Here is a 10,179-nt window from a genome sequence, read left to right as displayed (position 1 = left end):
ACCATGTTCACACCGCTGGGCCTACCATGTTCACACCGCTGGGCCATACCATGTTAGCACCGCTGGGACATACCATGTTCACACTGCTGGGCCATACCATGTCCACACCGCTGGGCCATACCATGTTCACACCGCTGGGCCATACCATGTTCACACCGCTGGGCCATACCATGTTCACACCGCTGGGCCATACCATGTTCACACCGCTGGGCCATACCATGTTCACACCGCTGGGCCATACCATGTTCACACCGCTGGGCCATACCATGTTCACACCGCTGGGCCATACCATGTTCACACCGCAGACAATACCATGTTCACACCGCAGGCTATACCATGTTCACACCGCTGGGCCATACCATGTTCACACCGCTGGGCAATACCATGTTCACACCGCTGGGCCATACCATGTTCACACCGCTGGGCCTACCATGTTCACACCGCTGGGCCATACCATGTTCACACCGCTGGGCCATACCATGTTCACACCGCTGGGCCATACCATGTTCACACCGCTGGGCCATACCATGTTCACACTGCTGGGCCATACCATGTTCACACCGCTGGGCCATACCATGTTCACACCGCTGGGCCATACCATGTTCACACCGCTGGGCCATACCATGTTCACACCGCTGGGCCATACCATGTTCACACTGCTGGGCCATACCATGTTCACACCGCAGACAATACCATGTTCACACCGCTGGGCCATACCATGTTCACACCGCTGGGCCATACCATGTTCACACCGCTGGGCCATACCATGTTCACACCGCTGGGCCATGCCATGTTCACACCGCTGGGCCATACCATGTTCACACCGCTGGGCCATACCATGTTAGCACCGCTGGGCCATACCATGTTCGCACCGCTGGCCATACCATGTTCACACCGCTGGGCCATACCATGTTCACACCGCTGGGCCATACCATGTTCACACCGCTGGGCCATACCATGTTCACACCGCTTGGCCATACCATGTTCTCACCGCTGGGCCATACCATGTTCACACCGCTGGGCCATACCATGTTCACACCACTGGGCCATACCATGTTCACACCGCTGGGCAATACCATGTTCACACCGCTGGGCCATACCATGTTCACACCGCTGGGCCATACCATGTTCACACCGCTGGGCCATACCATGTTCACACCGCTGGGCCATACCATGTTTACACCGCTGGGCCTACCATGTTCACACCGCTGGGCCATACCATGTTCACACCGCTGGGCCATACCATGTTCACACCGCTGGGCCATACCATGTTCACACCGCTGGGCCATACCATGTTCACACCGCTGGGCCATACCATGTTCACACCGCTGTGCCATACCATGTTCACACCGCTGGGCCATACCATGTTCACACCGCTGGGCCATACCATGTTCAAACCGCTGGGCCATACCATGTTCACACCGCTGGGCCATACCATGTTCACACCGCTGGGCCATACCATGTTCACACTGCTGGGCCATACCATGTTCACACTGCTGGTCCATACCATGTTCACACCGCAGACAATACCATGTTCACACCGCTGGGCCATACCATGTTCACACCACTGGGCCATACCATGTTCACACTGCTGGGCCATACCATGTTCACACCGCTGGGCCATACCATGTTCACACCGCTGGGCCATACCATGTTCACACCGCTGGGCCATACCATGTTCACACTACTGGGCCATACCATGTTCACACTGCTGGGCCATACCATGTTCACACCGCTGGGCCATACCATGTTCACACTGCTGGGCCATACCATGTTCACACCGCAGACAATACCATGTTCACACCTCTGGGCCATACCATGTTCACACCACTGGGCCATACCATGTTCACACCGCTGGTCCATACCATGTTCACACCGCTGGGCCATACCATGTTAGCACCGCTGGGCCATACCATGTTCACACTGCTGGGCCACACCATGTCCACAACGCTGGGCCATACCATGTTCACACCGCTGGGCCATACCATGTTCACAACCGCTGGGCCATACCATGTTCACACACCGCTGGGCCATACCATGTTCACACCGCTGGGCCATACCATGTTCACACCGCAGACAATACCATGTTCACACCGCTGGGCCATACCATGTTCACACCGCTGGGCCATACCATGTTCACACCGCTGGTCCATACCATGTTCACACCGCTGGGCCATACCATGTTCGCACTGCTGGGCCATACCATGTTCACACCGCAGACAATACCATGTTCACACCGCTGGGCCATACCATGTTCACACCGCTGGGCCATACCATGTTCACACCGCTGGGCCATACCATGTTCACACCGCTGGGCCATACCATGTTCACACCGCTGGGCCATGCCATGTTCACAATCGCTGGACCATACCATGTTCACACTGCTGGGCCATACCATGTTCACACCGCTGGGCCATACCATGTTCACACCGCTGGGCCATACCATGTTCACACCGCAGACAATACCATGTTCACACCGCTGGGCCATACCATGTTCACACCACTGGGCCATACCATGTTCACACCGCTGGGCCATACCATGTTCACACCGCTGGGCCATACCATGTTAGCACCGCTGGGCCATACCATGTTCACACTGTTGGGCCATACCATGTCCACACCGCTGGGCCATACCATGTTCACACCGCTGGGCCATACCATGTTCACACCGCTGGGCCATACCATGTTCACACCGCTGGGCCATACCATGTTCACACTGCTGGGCCATACCATGTTCACACCGCAGACAATACCATGTTCACACCGCTGGGCCATACCATGTTCACATCGCTGGGCCATACCATGTTCACACCGCTGGGCCATACCATGTTCACACCGCTGGGCCATACCATGTTCACACTGCTGGGCCATACCATGTTCACACCGCAGACAATACCATGTTCACACCGCTGGGCCATACCATGTTCACACTGCTGGGCCATACCATGTTCACACCGCAGACAATACCATGTTCACACCGCTGGGCCATACCATGTTCACACCGCTGGGCCATACCATGTTCACACCGCTGGGCCATACCATGTTCACACCGCTGGGCCATACCATGTTCACACCGCAGACAATACCATGTTCACACCGCTGGGCCATACCATGTTCACACCACTGGGCCATACCATGTTCACACTGCTGGGCCATACCATGTTCACACCGCTGGGCCATACCATGTTCACACCGCTGGGCCATACCATGTTCACACCGCTGGGCCATACCATGTTCACACTACTGGGCCATACCATGTTCACACTGCTGGGCCATACCATGTTCACACCGCTGGGCCATACCATGTTCACACTGCTGGGCCATACCATGTTCACACCGCAGACAATACCATGTTCACACCTCTGGGCCATACCATGTTCACACCACTGGGCCATACCATGTTCACACCGCTGGTCCATACCATGTTCACACCGCTGGGCCATACCATGTTAGCACCGCTGGGCCATACCATGTTCACACTGCTGGGCCACACCATGTCCACAACGCTGGGCCATACCATGTTCACACCGCTGGGCCATACCATGTTCACACCGCTGGGCCATACCATGTTCACACCGCTGGGCCATACCATGTTCACACCGCTGGGCCATACCATGTTCACACCGCAGACAATACCATGTTCACACCGCTGGGCCATACCATGTTCACACCGCTGGGCCATACCATGTTCACACCGCTGGTCCATACCATGTTCACACCGCTGGGCCATACCATGTTCGCACTGCTGGGCCATACCATGTTCACACCGCAGACAATACCATGTTCACACCGCTGGGCCATACCATGTTCACACCGCTGGGCCATACCATGTTCACACCGCTGGGCCATACCATGTTCACACCGCTGGGCCATACCATGTTCACACCGCTGGGCCATGCCATGTTCACAATCGCTGGACCATACCATGTTCACACTGCTGGGCCATACCATGTTCACACCGCTGGGCCATACCATGTTCACACTGCTGGGCCATACCATGTTCACACCGCAGACAATACCATGTTCACACCGCTGGGCCATACCATGTTCACACCACTGGGCCATACCATGTTCACACCGCTGGGCCATACCATGTTCACACCGCTGGGCCATACCATGTTAGCACCGCTGGGCCATACCATGTTCACACTGTTGGGCCATACCATGTCCACACCGCTGGGCCATACCATGTTCACACCGCTGGGCCATACCATGTTCACACCGCTGGGCCATACCATGTTCACACCGCTGGGCCATACCATGTTCACACTGCTGGGCCATACCATGTTCACACCGCAGACAATACCATGTTCACACCGCTGGGCCATACCATGTTCACATCGCTGGGCCATACCATGTTCACACCGCTGGGCCATACCATGTTCACACCGCTGGGCCATACCATGTTCACACTGCTGGGCCATACCATGTTCACACCGCAGACAATACCATGTTCACACCGCTGGGCCATACCATGTTCACACTGCTGGGCCATACCATGTTCACACCGCAGACAATACCATGTTCACACCGCTGGGCCATACCATGTTCACACCGCTGGGCCATACCATGTTCACACCGCTGGGCCATACCATGTTCACACCGCTGGGCCATACCATGTTCACACCGCAGACAATACCATGTTCACACCGCTGGGCCATACCATGTTCACACCTCTGGGCCATACCATGTTCACACCGCTGGGCCATACCATGTTCACACCGCTGGGCCGTACCATGTTCACACCGCTGGGCCGTACCATGTTCACACCGCTGGGCCGTACCATGTTCACACCGCTGGGCCGTACCATGTTCACACCGCTGGGCCGTACCATGTTCACACCGCTGGGCCATACCATGTTCACACCGCTGGGCCATACCATGTTCACACCGCTGGGCCATACCATGTTCACACCGCTGGGCCATATCATGTTCACACCGCTGGGCCATACCATGTTCACACCGCTGGGCCATATCATGTTCACACCGCTGGGCCATACCATGTTCACACCGCTGGGCCGTACCATGTTCACACCGCTGGGCCGTACCATGTTCACACCGCTGGGCCGTACCATGTTCACACCGCTGGGCCGTACCATGTTCACACCGCTGGGCCGTACCATGTTCACACCGCTGGGCCGTACCATGTTCACACCGCTGGGCCGTACCATGTTCACACCGCTGGGCCATACCATGTTCACACCGCTGGGCCATACCATGTGTAGATAGTCATGATCCCTGACTGAGGCCCTGACTCCTAACCACGCAGGAGTGTAACTCAGAAACAGCCATGGGAGACCTGAAAAACATCGCTGCAGGTCCTTCATCTCACATCCAAAGACGTGTTAGGATGAGGGCTTTTTTCTGGTCAAAGACCAACACATTGGTTTGAATGTCACTGTTCCTGTAAAGAGGTCCTATGATATCTTCTACTGTGCTCACTTCTCAGTGGTTCCATGTCTGACTCCAAAGTGGAGATATGAATCACACTGAATGACATATTATATCACTGCAGAATAGATTTTCAGGATGTTCCCAGTCACCAACACTGACCTTGTTAAACACATGTTTACCCTGAAACATCGGGCACATGACATAATTCATATAATTACCTTGGGTCTGAATTCCTAAAACAAAAAGGTATTTTGTAAAGTCTCAGGCTGCATACTGTGCCCAATAACTTGCCTGAACGGCTGAAATGGTCACTGAATACGAGAACATCTCTTCATAGTGAGGAAGCCATAGCTGCATCCCAAATGGTACCCTAGTCACTATACAGTGCAGAAGTAGTGCCCTATGTAGGGAATAGAGTGCCATTTGGGACGTATCGACGACGGTCGGTTCAGTGAAATGCAGTCAGTGGGATGGAGATGAAATAGCTCCTAGTCACTAGACCTTCTCTTGTGCCGACCCGCCCGCCGCAACTCAGCTCCAGTGGTTTCAACCCAAAGATCTGCGTTGCATTATGCACACCCGTTTAGATCAAAGGCAGGTGGAGGGCCTCGATCTCCTCCTCATTCATTCCCACTGAATATGCAGGATGTTTTAATTCCCCTCCTCCAATGGGAAGGAGAGGTTGAAACCAAAGCACCAGCCACTCTCTAAACCCTAAACCAGCCTTTATGTCTAGAAGTAGGCACCTCCAGAGACAGTTATATATAAAGAGTTGGGCCAGGTTTTAGAATGGATGCCATGTAAGCGCCTTTATTCTCCAAATGTTGGTGATGTAACAATACAGTTCCCTATTAAATGACCTGCTGTAAACAAGCGAAACAGAACAGCCAATTTAACACCCGTTTTTATGGATTAACATTTGGGATTATGTGTATCCAAGTCTGGACTGTGTTGTGGTGTCAACACATTCCACATTCACTGGACATTGTCATAAACAAAGTATCACTTAGCAGCGGCTATGGGGGAGAAGGTGGTCCTCCTGGACTGCTCAGACAGAAACCGCATTGACCCAACTCTCTTTATATCAGAATCTGGGGACTTCTGCCTATCAAATGCAGGGCAAACTGGAGTTCTTCTCTGTGACCTCATCAGATTTGAAGTAGTTTCAGTTGGCTGTATCAAACACAAGATCAGAGCAACAGGCGTGAACAGCAGGAAACAGTAACACATCATGAGCAACCTAAACTATCTGACAAGTAGAACCAACCTCCCAAACCGCCAGTAACAACACATAGCAGTCCAGAAATAATACAATTAGGAGCCAACCATTTAACAGACAAGCACGCATGATTAAACAGTGGAGGTTCAACTACACACGGCAACAGAAGCTCCACTGTCCTTTAAGTGCCAATGTTCAAGTGGTTGCTATTAAAAATGTACTGTGGTGTGCTGTGCTCCTGCTGCCTGTACGGTGGAAGCTGCCTCAGCTGCATGTCAGCCAATCTGGGTCAGAGCTGGCTCCCCTCACCTCCTCTTTCCCCACCTCCCCTGAAACACATTCTTCCGCCTGAAAATATTTGCCTAGCTACAGCACAAGCAGGAGTCAGCACAGCTGAAAAAGTATCTCAAAACTCAAAGCTTATTATAAATGATTGATAGCTTCATAAATTATTTCCGTCATTATCTTCTCGTTCGTTGTGGATGTTTGGTTTTTCTGGCAAGCACACATAGTTATTGGTTGTTTGTGGCCGTTCCTTCCAAGCTTCTGTTGAGTGAAAGCACTGACTGTTGTCCTCCTCCCACCCACTCTTAGTGTTGGTCTACAGAAACAGACCTCCATGCCAGCAACATGCGTCACCAGTTCCTTCTATCCTGGACTGTTTGTTAACTGAACAGGCTTAAGGGCTCTCTGTCTCACCACCGGTCTCTTAGTCAGAGCTATGAGGTGGCAAAGCAGTATCCCTCTCAGCCAAGTGACGATGAACCCACCATGTGTGTGCCCCAAACGGCACCCTATTCCCTACATAGGGCACTACTTGTGACCAGGGCCCATAGGACTCAGTGCACTACTGTATATAGGTCGGGAATAGGGTGCCATTTGGGACGCAGAACCCATGTCTGAAAGCAGCGCTTTTCACCACGTCCTCACCAATCAGCACTAATGCATTCTGAGGGGGCACTATTCACCGTCTGTCTGTCTGTTGCTACAACTTGTAGCTATCTGGTGCTGTGATGCACTCCTGCATGCTGCCTGCCTACAGAGACTGTTATAGGATACCTTTACCTAGCCAAGTGGAATCTGGTTTGTATGTGGAGAGACATGCACATTGGGGAGGCTTTATAAAACCACTTGTGTGTTGTACAAGTGTCACACCAGTTGATGTCGATCTCTAACAGATGGATTCAACAAATAGCAGGATAAATCAACAGGCAGAGATGCTGTTGTCCGTTGCCGTGGCTGGACTAGTAGATTACCTTTTGAATCCCGTCAAACAAAACTGTACTGTTACACAATTCTCTGTTAGTGGTCAGTATCACTCACACCATCAACAGCAAACAAGGGATGGACATGGAACTCAGCAGACCACCTGTCTTTCTGCAAGGTAAGGCCGTTAGCATGAAGACAAGCCTACTGTACTATTCAGCCGTCTGCCTGCATGGGCCTAAGTGCTGCCCGGGGGAGTGGCAGTCTGACATTAAACTGCAGTGACGGTAGAGGGATGTAGGAAGCCAACAGACCAACCAAGGTGTGAGAGAAACCCAGTACAACTACAGCTCTCCTGTGGACTAATGCATTGTGCTGATATAGGATACGTTCCAAATGGCACCCTATTCCCTTAATAGTGCACTACTTTTGACCAGGGACAAATGGGCTGTGGTCAAATGTAGTGCCCTATATAGGGAATAGGGTGCCATTTGGGTCGCACTCATACTCCTGCTATAGAACAACAACCCAGGAGCTCCTGAGACCCCAGTCTGCATAGGCCATCTAATGAAGCAGATTATAATGATTCCTGATAAAACCTGCGTAGGCCATCTAAAGAAACAGATTATAATAATTCCTGATAAAAGCTGCGTAGGACCATCTAATGAAACAGATTATAATGATTCCTGATAAAAGCTGCGTAGGCCATCTAATGAAGCAGATTATAATGATTCCTGATAAAACCTGCGTAGGCCATCTAATGAAGCAGATTATAATAATTCCTGATAAAACCTGCGTAGGCCATCTAATGAAACAGATTATAATAATTCCTGATAAAACCTGCGTAGGCCATCTAATGAAGCAGATTATAATAATTCCTGATAAAACCTGCGCAGGCCATCTAATGAAACAGATTATAATAATTCCTGATAAAACCTGCGCAGGCCATCTAATGAAGCAGATTATAATAATTCCTGATAAAACCTGCGCAGGCCATCTAATGAAGCAGATTATAATAATTCCTGATAAAACCTGCGTAGGCCATCTAATGAAGCAGATTATAATGATTCCTGATAAAACCTGTGTAGGCCATCTAATGAGGCAGATTATAATGATTCCTGATAAAACCTGCGTAGGCCATCTAATGAAACAGATTATAATAATTCCTGATAAAACCTGCGTAGGCCATCTAATGAAGCAGATTATAATAATTCCTGATAAAAGCTGCGTAGGCCATCTAATGAAGCAGATTATAATAATTCCTGATAAAACCTGCGTAGGCCATCTAATGAAACAGATTATAATGATTCCTGATAAAAGCTGCGTAGGCCATCTAATGAAACAGATTATAATGATTCCTGATAAAACCTGCGTAGGCCATCTAATGAAACAGATTATAATATTTCCTGATAAAACCTGCGTAGGACCATCTAATGAAAGAGATTATAATAATTCCTGATAAAAGCTGCGTAGGCCATCTAATGAAACAGATTATAATAATTCCTGATAAAAGCTGCGTAGGCCATCTAATGAAACAGATTATAATAATTCCTGATAAAAACCTGCGTAGGCCATCTAATGAAACAGATTATAATAATTCCTGATAAAACATGTGTAGGCCATCTAATGAAACAGATTATAATAATTCCTGATAAAAGCTGCGTTGGCCATCTAATGAAACAGATTATAATGATTCCTGATAAAACATGTGTAGGCCATCTAATGAAACAGATTATAATGATTCCTGATAAAACCTGTGTAGGCCATCTAATGAAACAGATTATAATGATTCCTGATAAAACCTGCGTAGGCCATCTCATGAAGAATATTATAATGATTCCTGATAAATTTATGAAATCAGGGCCTGAGCCTCCGTAGAGCAGAATTAATCCCAGTAGGAGTTCCATGGGGTTTTTGTTCCAGAATATGTGATTTATTGAGTTGATGAACAAGGTCAGGATAAGGTCAAATAAATGAACAAGGGAAGTGAAGCTCAACCATATCGAGAGAGGGGGGAGCAGGAAGAGTGATGCATAACAAGTTGACCAGTTACAATGTCATACATCATTCGAAAAACACATATGATCAGGCAGGCTCCCTTTCTCCCCACCTGTCTACTAAGAGTTTCACTCCACCTGAATATAGCAATTCAACAGCTATCCCGCCGCCTGCACAGATCACCATGGTCACGACAGAGACAGACATTGTTTTCCTATTTCTGAGGTCATTGACTGCGTCCATAATGTGAAATGTATAATGTCTGTCAATCAGTGGCTTACATTTTCAAGTCAAAGCAGCACTTCTAATGGCATTTTTAAATGCATTGTACATTGACATTATTGGTAGCCGTCAAGAGTTAAC

This window comes from Salmo trutta, chromosome 37 (genome assembly GCF_901001165.1).
Source record: "Salmo trutta chromosome 37, fSalTru1.1, whole genome shotgun sequence".
Taxonomy (NCBI): Eukaryota; Metazoa; Chordata; class Actinopteri; order Salmoniformes; family Salmonidae; genus Salmo; species Salmo trutta.
This window is presented reverse-complemented; position numbering follows the sequence as displayed.